General features: G+C 42.6%; 1 protein-coding gene across 3 annotated transcripts in view; it reads left to right on the plus strand.

Moving 5' to 3' along the window:
- KCNQ1 (potassium voltage-gated channel subfamily Q member 1) overlaps window positions 1–15637 on the plus strand; it is a 364018-nt gene that overhangs the window by 316277 nt on the left and 32104 nt on the right. The window lies entirely within an intron of this gene.

Raw genomic sequence — 15637 nt, forward strand, 5'->3', positions numbered from 1 at the left:
GCAGAGCATCATTAACTCTAGCAGTGCTCTGAGCAACCAACCGTTCTATAATCTTGATTAAATTTAATAGCCAAAAGAAGAGACTAACCACGAATCAGTGATGGTGAAATATAAACCTTGCCCACCCCACAGAAATAAGAGGGCTCTGTGTTCTCAAACCCTACCCCAATCATACTTAGATCTGTTTGAAAGCCAAACCAAATTGTAAATGAATCCAAAACCAAACCGCAAATTGGCTTCTGGCGCTTTAGATGCTTTTATTTAGGTGCCACCCAGCTATGGAGGCTCCACAAAACCAAACTGGTGTTATTATCATCATTTATTCTACTTCTAAGACTGCTTCTGGCACCATCTAGGGCAATTTGAAGCATAATTAACAGAGTGAAAGGCAATGAAATTTTGTTTGAAAGTGGTCTACTATTGTGATCCCATAGCTTCTCTTTCCTGAATAGTGCGTCAAACCTTTTCATTAGAAAACCATTTTTCATCTTCTGACTCTCTTTAGGTTGCTTTTCCCTTAGACATCAGTCTTCAAAAATTTCTTATGTTCAACCCTATCCACTTAAGCTTTGATAATGAAAGCTGGGGAGAATAAGAAAAGGTATGTTTGATTTGAGAAGGATGAATATGTCTTCATAGGTTTTTGGAAGGCTTTCACAAAAATGGCTCTGCTTTGAAAGTCCATCTTTGTTTCTTTCACTGTTGGGTTTAAGGTGCTCCAGCTAAGAACTACCAAAAGCCAGATTCTTGTAGATCTTAGAAAGTTGTGTTGGTGAATGTTCCTGTAATGGGGAAGGAAGAGGATGAGCACTGCAACCTTCCTGGCTGTGCAGTTCCAGGTGAGGTGTAAAGGTTTGGGTTATTGCTGTTGGGAACTTAGGCATTGACTCCCTGTTCCTGCCTCTCTGTGAGCCGCAGGTCTGTAGGAGCCACTGCCTTAGCCAAGGCAAGTTATTATTGCTAGAAGCTTATCCCTGTTCCCACTAAGCTTTGGACAACATGCTTAGTTTCTAAACCGGAAAAGGCTACGTCCCCAGCCTGAAAAGGGTGTTGACTCTTGGCTTGTTGGCTGTGTTATGGCATAGTATGGCAGTGCAGCTGAACCAGAGACAGAGCAATGATAAGTGAGATTCTGGTTTCATCAGTCAATGCAGAACCTTAGTCACTGCAGCAGGACAAAGGTTTCAACCCAGAGGGAGGGTGATTCATCTTGACTTTGGATATTTTACTCTAAGTGTTGACCTCTGATCTCTAAGTCTAGACTGTATGGTCAGAGGGGGGAAAAAAGCATATCTAGAGCATGATGCATCTCATCCTAAAATAGATATCTAAAATAAATTGCACGGACTACAACCTAGCTACCCATTTCTGCTCAGCGACTATAAAAAGCGTCAGTATAACTAGCTTGAAAATACGCATCTATGTTGATACCTACAGAAAGATCATTTGCTAGAGAGGACGGAAATGACATGGAAAAAAGTCCCACCGTGGTATTTAGGTGGAAAGTCACCATATCAGTGTTGTTACATTATGGACAACAATACAGTATGTATAGCGATATTCGACAGCATTCTTCTATGTGAGGCTCAGGAGTGACTCAGAGATCAGGATTGTTTGTTTGTGGTTTTTAATCCCTCCATTTGCACGCTTCCCTGTGCCTGTGAGAGGGAGGAGATGGGAAGGAGGAAGGCATGTTGAATTGGTCTTTATCCTTCTTCCTTTCTTTCCAGATGCTTTATTTTTTTATTTAACACTTATCTTAATTTTGTGTTTTCCCCATTTTCAAATATTTATAATTTAACATTGCAGCTTCCACTAAAGAGTGCCATCCCCTCCCTCAATTCCAAATAAATGAATGAAAAAAAATCTATATGTAATATGCAGGACTCCAACTCTCTCAGCCTGTCTTCATAGGAGCGGTGCTCCAGCCCTCCTCTCATCTTTGTGGCCCTCTTCTCAACTTGCTCTAACAGGTCCATGACCTTCCTATGTTGGGGCCCTCAAAACTGGACGCAAAATCCCCTCCCTCGACCTGCTGGCCACACTTCTTTTGATGCAGCCTGGGATGCAGTTGGCTTTCTGTGGCTGTGAGAGCACATTGCTGGCTCATGCTGAGCTTTTCACCCACCAGCACCCCCAAGTCCTTCTCCTCGGGGCTGCTCTCAATCCATTCTCCTCCCAGCCTGTAGTTGTGCTTGGTTGTGCCCCAGCCCACGTGCAGACACTTGCCCTTGGCCTTGTTGAACTTCATGAGGTTTGCACGGGCCCACCTTTCAAGCCTGTCCAGGTGCCTCTGGATGGTATCCCTTCCCTCCAGCGTGTCAACCACACCATGCAGCTTGATGTCGTTGGCAAACTTGCTGAGGGTGCGCTCATTCCCACTGTCCATGTCGCTGACAAAGATGTTAAACAGCACCAGTCCCAGTACTGACCCCTGAAGAACGCCACTTGTCACTGGTTTCTACTTGGACACGGAGCCATTCACCACAACCTTTTGAGTGTGACCATCCGGCCAATTCCTTATCCACCGAGTGGTCCACCCATCAAATCCACGTGTCTCCAATTTAGAGACAAGGATGTTGTGTGGGACAGTGTCAAATGCTTTGCACAAGTCCAGGTAGATGACATCAGTCTCCCTTCCCTTATCCATCAATGCTGTAACCCCGTCATAGAAGGCCACCAAATTTGTCAGGCACAATTCGCCCTTAATGAAGCCATGTTGACTGTCACTGATCGCCTCCTTATTTTCCATGTGCTTTAGCATAGTTTCCAGGAGGATCTGCTCCATGATTGTGCCGGGCACAGAGGTGAGACTGACAGGCCTGTAGGTCCCCAGATTTTCCTTTTTCCCCCTTTTTAAAAGTGGGTGTTTTGTTTCACCTTTGCCTGTTACTGGGAACTTCACTGGACTGCCACGACTTCTCAAATATGATGGATAGTGGCTTAGCAAGTTCTCATATATATATGTATATATGAAACTTAGATAGTTATCTAGCTGTCCTTGGTTTCTGAGACTTTCTGGTTCAGAAGTGCTTGTCACAGCACCATCAGGTGCCCTGGAAGTTTTACCTCTAATTTCCCAGATGTCTCTTTATGTGAGGCATCTCCATTTAAAAAAAATGAACTTTTAGTTCTGAGATCTCTTATGGCATGAGGGATGCCTGTTGTTCTGTCTGCTCTGCACAGCGTCATTTGGGAGGATATTTCCAGATTCAGCATACTTAGCTTCAGCTTCTGCCCTGTGTGGAATGTGCAGTTTCTTTAGTTGCATATCTTCATTTTAGGTAGGAAATTAATTCAATTTAGGCTTGCAAAACTTCTTATTGCAAAAAAATGAATTTAATCTTTTGCACTGCTGTGCGGCCCTACAGTCTGTGCATAGCAGTTGTGCTGCTAAAATTTTCTCTACATTTAGAGGGAGAAAATCTGCAAAAGCAGGCTGACATAAAAGAATTTTTTAAAGTAAATAAAGGAGTGGTTTCATTTTTACTGTGCATACGAAAGTACAGTTTCCGATAGAATTTTTGCTTGCCATGTGCATTTTCAAAAGCTCAAGGCTCCTGTGTTTCTAGTGCACGGCACCCAGGCTTCGCTGCCGGTAGACACAGAGATTGTCTTCTGGGTTTCATTTTCAGACCATAGCGAAACTGAAAAAGCAACGAGGGGTTGGATATGAGTGCAAATCGTGAAGAAAATAATCCCAGCAGATAGAGCTCTGAATGGCAGACCTGATGGTTCACATCACTCGATAAACACTTAGTACTACTACTATAAAACAAACACCGGGATTAATCAGGAGAAAAGTCCGCAGGTTGAAAACCTTGAATGAGCAACTGTGGAAGGATTTTCAGAACCGCTTCAGTCTGTTGATGTATCTCGCCATAAAATCTTTCCATATTCATATTTGTTTTTTGGCTGAAGAAGTTAAACAGTGGTCTGGCTGCTAGTACAAAGTGTTCTGTCTCCCTTCCCCTCCTGCCTTCCTGTATTGCCATGGCTCCGAAGTGAGGGAGGAGTCCGGAGACTGAGCAGAATCAAATGCAGGTGGGGATTATGTGCTAACCAGCCAAGACAAACAGCGCTCATGCTGTCTTCTATCTTTTTTTCTTTTTTTTTTTTTGGTTTTGTTTTGTTTTTTATCTTCCCCCGAACTGTCCTACATTTGAAGCTATCGGCCTGTTTGTAGCTGCTGGTGCGTGCAGCGGTACCACTTGCTGCAGCCTTGCATCTCCCTGCCGCAGGGAAACACGCGCCCTTGTTTCTTTTACATTCCCTCCTCCCCTCCCCCAAACCTTCTTCCCCCAGTGGTTCAGTTTTAGAAGAGAAAAAAAAAAAAAAAAAATTAATGCCGTGAATAATAGATCTGTGCAAAAAGCCCGGTAACAAAGCCAGGAGAAACTTGGCCGGCTGTCAGCTTTGTTACAGACTCAAAGCCCAGTCCAGGTGTGTGGAAAATTTTGCGCCTGTTCTCCCGGCTGCTCAGCAAAACTGGGCCCTCTTGCACTCAGACTGGAGCTGATTTCTGGTTTCACATGGCAACACGAGGAAAATCCAGCTCCCACGTGGTTTTGTGGGTCAAAACCTCGAACTGAAACCGAGGGACACCTAACCCTCAGCCCACAAACCCAACCGAAGCAAAAGATATACAGAAAGGCTGTGTCCCACACTGCTGAATTTGACAGATCACTGAGTTTTCCCTTTAAGCCTCAATTTTTAATTATAAAAATCCGATGATTAATTTTTTTTGTCAGAAAATTACACTGAAATTTTGCACCTGAGATACAGTTAATCTCTCTTACGTCATCCGAAGACATCTGGTGAAAAAGTTACACTTTAGTAGAAGAAACTAAAACTAATCTCATCTTCTGTTGGCTAATTTGTTCCTTGAGGCCGCATTTTGCCACCTGATCTTTCTCTTGGGTCCGGCTCTGCCCCTGCAAAGTCTGTCTTTCCGGTTATTGAGTATAACCATGCACTGCAGAAAGAAGTTTCCCTGGGTCCCAACAGCAGTGGACACAGAAGCACAGCTCCTGGAGTGGTATGTGTGCGTGTAACAAATGCAACCCTGCAGTCCCTTTTTATATGCTGTAATGTAAATGTAAGCTAGTCCCCCAGGTGCTAGTCCCCCAGGTAGCCTCTGAGGCAGCACAAGGTGACTGCTGTTGGAGAGAGCTGCCGTGCTTGATCACGGAGGATGGTTGTTCTTTATTTCTTTGTTGCCTCCTTAAGTTTAAAATGCAAGTCATAAATTCTGAAAACGTGAAATCCATACTGGCAGCTTCCTTCTTTCAGCAGCACAGGATGGAAGTAGAGTCACTCGGACACGGGCTGTGCGTGGTACCTCCCATCTGACATCCTGCCCACCCATCCTCTCCCTGCTCCCACTCACAGGAGCTCTGCACAGCTCCCTGCCAGCTCACCGTGGTATCTCATTTACTCCCCAAACAAGATTATGTGAAGCTGAGGATCACCTTAGAGAAACAGAAGGCGTTATCAGGTGGTGTTTTTTTTCCTCAGATCCTCAAAAAGCCTCACAGGCTTCCTTGTCAACAGCTAGCAAAAAAAGCCTTCTGCCATCATTATGTACTCATTGAGAGGTGATAGAGGATTGAACTTCTGTGGGTGCAGAGGAAGGCTTTTGCCAGCACTGAATCAACACCCAGCTCCCATGCCAGCAAGAAACCACTCCCCAAAGCCAGCACCCGCAATCTGCTCAACGTTTCTTGCTAGGACTCAGATCCCAGCTGCCTTCAGGGCTGCAGGCAATTATGGAACATGGTAGTTCCTCCCCTTTTTCTCTTAGCTGCATAGAGATTTATAGATCAGGATCTGTTTCAGTCCGTGAAGTACAGCTCAATGAGCAACCAGTCATTTTCTCCATTACTAGGGGCGTCCAAGTGCTTTAGAAGCGCATCCCAAGTGGAGCCCTGGGCGAATACCCAGCCTGAAAGGGCAGCGGTTGCACTACGTGTGTGGCAGTGTCCTCACGCAAAGAGAAGTGTCTCGCTGTCTTCCAGCCAAGTGCCAGAAAAAGTCCTTTTTGATCCTTCTGCTTCAGGAATGTCTAAAGATAGCCTAATATGCTGCAAGGATTGCAACACTAACTAGCAAAGAGTAGAAGAAAGAAAAAAAAATACTGTTAACTGAGAGAGCCAAAGATTCTTCTGTAAACTCTTGCTGTTGCTTTCGCCACGCTCAGTGGGACATAAGGATGGGCAGTCAAGTGTACGATGACACGGAGACATAAACTTCCCAACAAGAGCTGCTATCAATACCCGTCACTGTTTACTCCAATCATTTTTAAGGATGCTTATCAGGATAATTTTTTTTAAGTGCTTTCTTTATTTCTTCTTCTTTTGTTTATCATATCCTGGGTTAATACAGTTGTTCTAAATCTCATTTAACTTTGTTCTGCTTGCTCAATTTGGGAGAATTTAACTTGTCAGACTTTATTATAGTGAAGATCCTCTTTCCTGCTTCACAATTTAGTGCAGTGGGATGGCAAAAGCTCTAGGGGAAAAGCCAATTAAACGAGCGATGAAAACGCTCCTAAGGATGTTGAGAGTTTGGATTTTGTTTGCTTTTTGTTTTTAACAAAACCTAATGTCAATTTGAACGCTAAATTACTTGATATTGTTTGGTTTAAAAAAATCAATGGTAATGCTGCAGTGTAGGTCTCGCTGGTTGCCTTGGTGCTGGAGCTCAGGGCAGGAGTGCACTTTTGAAGCAATCATCTGACAGTCCTCATTTATTACAGTTTTGGTTTTGTTGAGAGCAGTCTCAGAACATGAGAGAGAGTTATGAATGAAACCAAACTGTACATATGCTTCAGGAGTACACTTGGCGCACTCCCGCCCCTAAGGGACATTCCCTCCCTGGGTCCGGACTAGAGCTCGTCTGGAGCAAACCCACCTGCAGAGGTGCGTGGTGGTGATGGCAGCTCTGCCGCAGCAGCTGCTGTGCCGCAGAGATGGGATCTTCTTCCCGGCACTGCCTCGCTTGCCGATGCAGACACAGCCGCTGGTTCCCAGACTCGGAGAACTCTCTTTTATTCTGCACCAAATGGGAATGCCCAGTCTGAAGGGTAGGAGGGAGAGGTTGCGCTTATCCGTGACTTGTTTTGTGATCATGCTTTATTTAGTTGCTATTCTTAGCTAGCAAAGATAGCTCTGTGGTTAGAACCCCTTGGACTCAGCTGGCCTTGGTTCAGTTTCTAATCTTACATATTTTCCTGCATTATTGCAGGCAAAGCTGTACAGTCATGTAGCCTGGACTCATTCCATACGAGTTTACCCTCCTGTCACCTGAAGTCCTCTAGAAATAGGGACCTCCAGAGTGTGTCCCATGGGTCACACTGGGAATCTAAACCAATTCGACTTCTGACATAAAGTACTTCTGACTCTGATGAGTCCAGGCCTTGGTGCCATCATGCTTCATGTCCCCATTTATCATAAGACGTGAGAGGGGATGTATTAATCAGGAGGGAAATCCATCTAGCTGACTGTCCTGCCCACAGAAGTGCACAGCATGGAACAGAGCAAGCCTACAGTGAAACGTTCCAACTACGTTTGATCTTATTAGAATATATGTAGTTTTTCATGAGGTTCAGGGAAAGCAGTTATTAATTGGCCTCTACTAAAATTCTTGTGAAAAATCATAATTTTTGTCAGCCTGAGTAGAACACATGTATCGTGGAATACAATGGACATCCTTGCGGTTCGGTAGTTGTGGCCTCCCATCAGATTACATTTCAGTTAGTCAACATGAAAAATAATGCCTTCATTGTAAGACAGTTCTTTTAACCTTTAAAAGACAGAAACTTTATGCACACGCTTCTGCATCTGCTGAGTATTTTTACGAATGGAAGTGTTTGTGGAAATGGAAGTGGTTTACCCTGGAAGTGTTCAAGGCCAGGCTGGATGAGGCTTTGAGCAGCCTGGTCTAGTGGGAGGTGTCCCTGCCCATGGCAGGGGGGTTGGAACTAGATGATCTTTAAGGTCCCTTCCAACCCGAACCATTCTATGATTCTATGAATGCTTGATACAAAAGAGAATAAAATTTGTCCTCTCTTAGGTGAATCTGGTATAAGACAAAACACCCGAGGGCAAACAGTGCCTCAGCCTTTGGTCACCTGAATTTATATGGTGTTTGGGGTCCACTAGAAGACATTTTCTCTGGTCCTCGATGTCAGCGTACTTTAACATAACTTTCTGCATAAAGCTGCTTGGATGTGAAAATCCCCTTTTGCACAGCACTTTGCTACTGCACACCCGTTTTCCGGGATTGATTGTGTCCTTGGGGAGTACAGCAATGATGACGCCCATCCTTGCCGTGCTGGTGAACTTCTCCTGGTATCTTTGTAGGAAAAAATGCACAGGGTAGTTACGGAGTGGTGAGTTGCTCTTGGAGGCTCAGCAAGTGATTTAATGGTCACAGCTGTTTGTTTGCAGAGAGGGTTTGGACAAGTGGAAATATACTGACTTGCGATCTGAGACCTACTCCTAGCTCTGCACGCTCTTCCTATGTGACCTTGGGCAAATCACTTCTCTGCTTTTCCTCCCTCCTTTATCTGTCTTGTCTATTTAGTCTCTCAGGAAGCTCTTAAGAGCAGAGACTGTATCTTACTCTCTGTTTGTACAGTGCCTAACATAACAGGGCCCCAGGCTTCCTGAAGTCCCAAAGATGCTGTTGCAATACAAGTCGTAAATGTTAAAGAGGTGTAAGAATCTGGCCCAGCTCACCACCATCACCATCTGTTTTTCTATGAGAAATTAGTAGTATGGAGGCACGCAGCTGAGTGATTAGAGCGGTGACCGTTCGCTAGACTGCCTAGGTTCTGCTCCTGGGTTTGGCACCACCACGCTTTGTAACAAGAGCTGTTTAAAAATTTTCCAGCAACATGCTGTTGGTTTTTCTCCCTCAGAGAGTGTCAAATTAGTAAAAACTGAAAATAAGGAGAAAAAAAAAATCAAGAGCATGCCAGTTTCAACAAAGCTTTAATGGGAAGATGATTCAGAGGCCCAGGTTGGAATTCCTGGAAAACCAGAAAGCAAGCGACCTCCTCCTCTCGCCTCCTCTAGAGGAGCCAGTAGTGTTCACATGCACTGGAGGAGGCTGTGGTGGAAATCTCTGCTCCAGCAAACGTTTTGCATAAAGAGGAAGTTGTGGGACTTGGTAATGCCATGGTGGCTGGGGCCATCACCTGGGTTGCAAAAGGCTGGTTCTTGATTTGAATCGCACAGAGCACCAGTGTGGACCTGGGTTTTCCCCCTTCCCAGTAACTTCCTCACCACTAGACCCCACTGTGCCAGGGAGGAAGGAGCTGAAATTGTCTCTGTGGCTTTATGCTCACAGACTTGCAAGGTTTTGAGGTTGTCCCCAGTGGAAAGGGAAAAATAAGAAATATTTTATGTTTTGAACAGATAGGGAAGCCATTTCTTACCCAGCTTCTTGTGAAAGCAACTTCATTTCTTATTGCCTCTGCGTATCCTCTAGTAAGTGGATACACTGGTGCTTTTAAGTAGCTTTTGTAATGCACTTTGTGACGTTTGGCCAGCATTCTCACTTCTCCTTTGGGGCTGGTACTTCATCTGATCTGGCTAAAACTGTGGAAAGGCAGCTTTAAATAGGTGGTCTGTGCCCTAAAGCTTGGGCATTATGTGGAGCATCCTTCAGGCAGTCGTAATCTAACCTCAGCTGCAGCATCAGCTAAGGAGCTTTTTGCTCCACAAATAATCACTGGCTTTTGGTCATGCTTCCTCCACACAGCACTTCCCTATATAATCAGCTATGCCAGTGATATAATCAGCTATGCCAACTTTCCCCACCCCCCAGGACTCTCCTGGAGAAAGGGAATCCTCCAGCTGGGCAGGGAACGCAAGCAGCAAGCAAGTATGCACTGCTGTTCCAGGATTTAACTCTGTCAGGATGAAATATTATTAAATCTTACGAATTTGATTAATTCTTTGCACTGGAAATTTTAAAATATACCCTGCTTTGAGTGAAATTGTTCTTGGCTTCTTTTTAGTAATTCCCTGTTATTTGTTGGAAATTATGTCATCCAAAGGACTTAAACAAATAGATCATGGGGAGTCTACATTTAGCCGTAAAACTACCACATTTTTGAGAATGAGCTTCTGTCTGACATGCTGGATGAGGCAATGACTGGTGATGATGCTTGTTGTGTTAATCACGCCATTGAATTACTAAATGATTTCTATGTTTTTCTTCTACTTTTCTTGGAAGAGGCTTCCTCGACAAGCAGGTGTTTCTTTCCAAGATCATAATCAGTGCAGAAACATAGGGTAGCTTGGAGCTGTCACATCTCCACCAAAAATATTTCATTACCATTATGTTTACGTCTACGTCCACTTAATGAGATTTCTATAGATCATGAGACCCACTTAGTATGTCCTTACCCCCATAATGATAGGAAATGGTACTCTCAACTGCCAGCCTGATTTCCCTCGTGAGGGTTATAACGTTAAAATTTGCTTTCCAAAACTAAGAGCCATATGCTGCCACGTGGAACTGCCATCGGATGCTTGAATGAGTCAGTGCCCTGAATTTTATGACAACTGGAATGACTACTGTGGTTGAAATGCAACTTTTCAACTTCAGGTGTTGCAATCACAAAGGAGGCTAGTGTCTGGAGTGAAGTGGGGCGTGCGTGTGCAGAAGTGAGCTCATTTCCTAGTCTGCCATTTCTTCAGAAGCAGAAGGAAGAGGATTTTGCATCTGTTCCTTCTACCCTGGAGGAAAGCACGCTTATTAATTGTTTGACAAAAGACTTAGAAACCTTGAGATGCCGAAGTCACTTCAGCCGCTGAATCTTGCAAGATGAAGTTTAATAAAACTTGCCACTACTGCGCAGATTTGCAGGGAGGGGAAAGAAAAGAATTATTCATGGGAGAGATGTATCTCCCTTTATTTGCGTTGCTATCGAAGATATTTCAGGATGAGGCAAAGATGGCGGGGGCGGCGGGGTGTTTATTTTGGTTTTTGTTTTGATTTTTATCTCTCCGGGTTCAGGCAATTTTGTGAGCCTGTAACTGTAACTCCAGGAAGAAACAGGTGAAATTAAAAGTAACTTGTCAAGTAACGTAAAGTTAACAGAGCACTGTTCCTCCAGCCCCAAAGCAGGATTCTTGAGAGACAGCAGACAGGAAAGAAATCCTTCAAAATAAGTTACAGTGCCTGTCTATTGTGGTATAATTGACTGATGTTTATATTCGTATGAGATGTAGGAAAGCATTTGGTATGTTTTTGCCAATAAAAGAATTAATGATGTAGATCCACGTTTTACAGCAATTAATTGCGACTGCTTCTGCCCTGGTATGTTTATAAGGCTTAACTGAACTTCCAAGCAAGGAGGAGAAGTTTAGCACAAAACATGACTAAAGGAAAGTCAGTTTTATCCGCGGGTTTGCTTTGGCTTTCGGTTTGTGACATCTGACATGATGGGTTTGGTAGTGGTTTTGTTACATAAAGATGATTCAGTGGCTTGGCTATTTGACATCAAAACTCAATTCACTCGTATTGATTGATCAATTGCCAAATCCAGCTTTCTGTGGATTCCAAAAATAAAACCAAACATGAAAAAGGAACCCATTTTTAAAAAATGCCTGCAAATACCTAGCCATAAGACTTTTCCACATTGAGTCGACACTACATTTCAGGGCCCACTCTTAAAATTGTATTTCTTTCTGTATTTCAAGCTTCTGGAGGTTTTTGTGTCCCTTCCCCTCTCCCGCCCTGCAGTCGCTCTCATAGTCTAACACTCAAGGTGTTTACAACACCGAAAACAAGTATATTTTCAGTTTGTGCATGTCATAGCTCTTAATCTGAGGGCCATGAACTCAGCAAGTGTTCCTGTTCTAACATAAGAGGATGTAAAGAGGTAAGAACTTGTACGGCCTCTGAAGTGAGCTTTGTGGAGCCACGCCAGTGTTCTGCTAAACAGAAGGCTGTGTTGCAAAAATGTGTTCCTGCAGGTAATTTTGTGATTAGGGGGAAGACCAGAGATTGATGGATTATGGGTCTGACTCAAAATTCATTGAACTCAAAGGAGAGACCTTCAATGATTTTCAGAAATGCTGTTCTAAAAGTATGAATTGGTGATAAGCCAATACTTGGGTTTGAACTCTCTCAGCTTCCTCTGTTGGGAAACAGTTGCGATATGATGTAGGTAAGACCTGTGAGTAAAGTTCGATTTGACTCTAGAGCCCTAATTTCAAGAAATTCCTTTGTCGCTTAGCTCGAGTTTGCTTTAGAGTCTCTGCTGTAAAAATCTGTGAGATTTTTACAGTGCTAAGTCCTAATTCTACAGTAGGAATTTGAAGGATGCATCACAATCAGTTTCTTCCAGGTGAAAAAGGGACAGAAACACAGTCTGTTGGTCGCATTTCTCGGTTAACATGGTATATAATTATGCGAATTTTCCATCTGAATGGCCAACTATTGTTACATAAGGCACGTAAAATTAGTATAGCCTATTCAAACTGTGGTGTGTTTCCCACTGGTGGTCTTACCGTGTAAGTAGTCATGCAGAGTTTCAAAGCCTCATCTGCTGTTCTAGTGCTAATTTTCTATGTGAGCCATAGTAGCTGACATGGCTGGAAATGCGATCTTATAAAAGGAACGGGGGTTACTTCAAGGTAATCTCCATTTTAAAACAAGTTCCACCCAGCAAGAAGTTGCATAGCTTTTACTGTAAGTGATAATATTGACTTTTTTTCAGTTTAATTTGGGTTTATTGATGACACAGCTTTACACTCTTGAAAGCTGAATCATTGAGAAATAGTTTATTCTCCAGTCGTCTTGGCAAATGATTCACTTTTCTTTGTACACCTTTGCCAGTAATCTAGACCACTCATGTAGTGTTGCTCCAGAAGTGGAGAATTGTGTTATTTCCAGAACAAATTCATACTGTCCCAAGTAGAAGCCACCACATTTTTATTTGATGGATGAATCTTTCAGTGTCCTCAGCAGTGTGAAAACAAAATAATTTCCCAAAAGCATGGACTGTGCAACATTTTGGAGTATAGAATTGGTAATATAAGTTTAACGTATGTAATAATTATTAATATACCTAACACTAAGGTACGCAAGATCTCTGTGGAAGCTTTTGTTCAGCTGTTGAGTATGTTGAACAAGTGTTTCCTAGAAATGAAAAGAAATGCTTTATGGGATGCGTGAGTCTCCCTAACTTATTATCTAGTTTGTAAAGTTTGGATGGATTAAGTTTTTCCCACATTTCAAAAGCATCATGTTTGGGTTTTGTAATAGCTATTTTGCCTGTGCAGCTCTGTCAAGTAATTGGTTTGGATTATTGGGGGTTTCTAAGTAAGAAAATTATATGTTTCATCATTTTTGACTGTAAAATAGATAATTCTTAATACATATGCTTGTATGCTGACACGAATATGTGTTAAAACATGCCTTTAAAAGCTAATACTAACTCACTGTCATGCATTAAATCCAGTCTTTCTTATGGAATATGCTGTACTGAGACACAAATACGGATGATTCCAAAGTCTCTACTTAACCTGACAGAAAACAAACCATGAAGAATCATAGAATCATAGAACAGTTTGGTTGGAAGGGACCTTGAAGATCATCTAGTACCAACCCCGCTGCCATGGGCAGGGACACCTCCCACTAGACCAGGTTACTCAAAGCCCCATCCAGCCTGGCCTTGAACACCTCCAGGGATGGGGCATCCACAGCTTCTCTGGGCAACCTGTTCCAGTGCCTCACCACCGTCACAGTAAATAATTTCTTCCTGATATCTAATCTAAATCTACCCTCTTTCAGAAGATGGTGGAATCTTCTTCAGAGCTCCAGATCTTTTTCAGCTGAGCTTCCAAGTTCCCAGATAGCCCTTTCCTATTAAAATCCAATTCCCTATGAAGAATCCATGGGTGATTCTTTCATGCTTTCATCCATCTTTGTAATAGCCATCACAAACTGGATAAACTAAAGATGATGAAAATTTTATTTTTCATCCTACTTCTTATTGTCAGTGCTAACATAAATCAGCTTCACTGTAAGAAAAAAAAAAAGGAAAAAAAAACACCAAAAAAATGAGAAGAAAAGTAAATACAGCTGTAATTCTAAACATTTGTAACATGAGTTATGGACACGTGATGCCAGAATTTGTAATCTTTAAAGAGTGTGTTTTTATAGTACAGAACTTAATATTGCAAAACTGAGTAACAGCATAGAACCTTATGTGATTTTTCTTCCATGATGTTAAAAGCATACTCAACCTATCCCTTTCCAAGCAAGACAGAGTAACTTCCAAAACTTCATACATTTTTTTAAGTGTTTTGATTTTGTAGAATTGTGAGGACATAGGTATTTACCTGGTGTAAGCTGCTATAACACCATTTTTTCAGTGGAAATAGTGATTTATCCCAGATGAAAACTCAGCCTAAAATACCTAGCGTTTTGTATTTCGTTGAGTCACACCATATTATTTATTGTTGTTACTTAATATTAAGACTTGTTTAGGCTGTTGCCATGTACATTTCAGTTATTGCAACATTATTTTCTCTGATGTTAAAAGAAACTATTTCACCCTGTCTTACTTCATGAAAGTATCTGTTGCTATTTCCAAGTTTCCAAGTCCACAGCTTTGATGTTTCAACCTTCTCTTTGCGTCCTTCTAACTCTTTCGCCATCGTACTGAGTATATGGCACTTATATTCATTTTCAAGACTTTTCATGATCTATCTCCTTCTTGTCTGTCATCTTGCCTTTGGCTCATCACTCACACCAGCTTGCATCACCTACTTCCTAGATTATTAGAGAAGCCCATCTGTACTTTGTCTCATATATAGAGATATATATATACACATATATGTCTGCTCAGAGTCATTCTCCATCAGATCCTTCTGTAAAACTCATGCCAGATTAACTGTCTATTGTGCTGTCTATTGTCTCCTTGTTGTCCCCCATCTATTTGTTGTCACCGTATGACAATTGGACTAGAAAACATACGAAGCAGGAACTGTCTTTCCCCTTGTTCTCTTTCTGTTTTCAATATGGAGTCTAGCACACCTGAAGTCCTGATCAGATCGGTCTTTTCTTGAACTATGGTAATAAATACACCATAAAAATGATCATAATGGTTGTTACTGTTCATGCACGTGGTATAAGTGTGTAAAGGACTCCTCTAGTGTACATTCACACCACATTTCTGCACTGCAGTTTTTCTGTGACATCTTAAGCTTCTCCAGGTTTACTGTTGTTAGGAACAGACCCGCTCTCTCCCAAGGATCATAGAATCATAGATCATAGAATCATAGAATTGTTAGGGTTGGAAGAGACCTTAAAGATCATCTAGTTCCAACCCCCCTAGTTCCAACATCTCCCACTAGATCAGGTTGCTCAGAGCCCCGTCCAGCCTGGCCTTAAAAACTTCCAGGGATGGGGCTTCCACCACCTCTCTGGGCAACCTGTTCCAGTGTCTCACCACCCTCATGGTAAAGAACTTCTTCCTAACGTCCAGTCTGAATCGTCCCATCTCTAGTTTTAATCCATTCCCTCTAGTCCTACTGTTACCCAACATCCTAAAAAGTCCCTCACCAGCTTTCTTGTAGGCCCCCTTAAGACACTGGTAGGCCACTCTAAG

This window comes from Larus michahellis, chromosome 4 (assembly GCF_964199755.1).
Source record: "Larus michahellis chromosome 4, bLarMic1.1, whole genome shotgun sequence".
Taxonomy (NCBI): Eukaryota; Metazoa; Chordata; class Aves; order Charadriiformes; family Laridae; genus Larus; species Larus michahellis.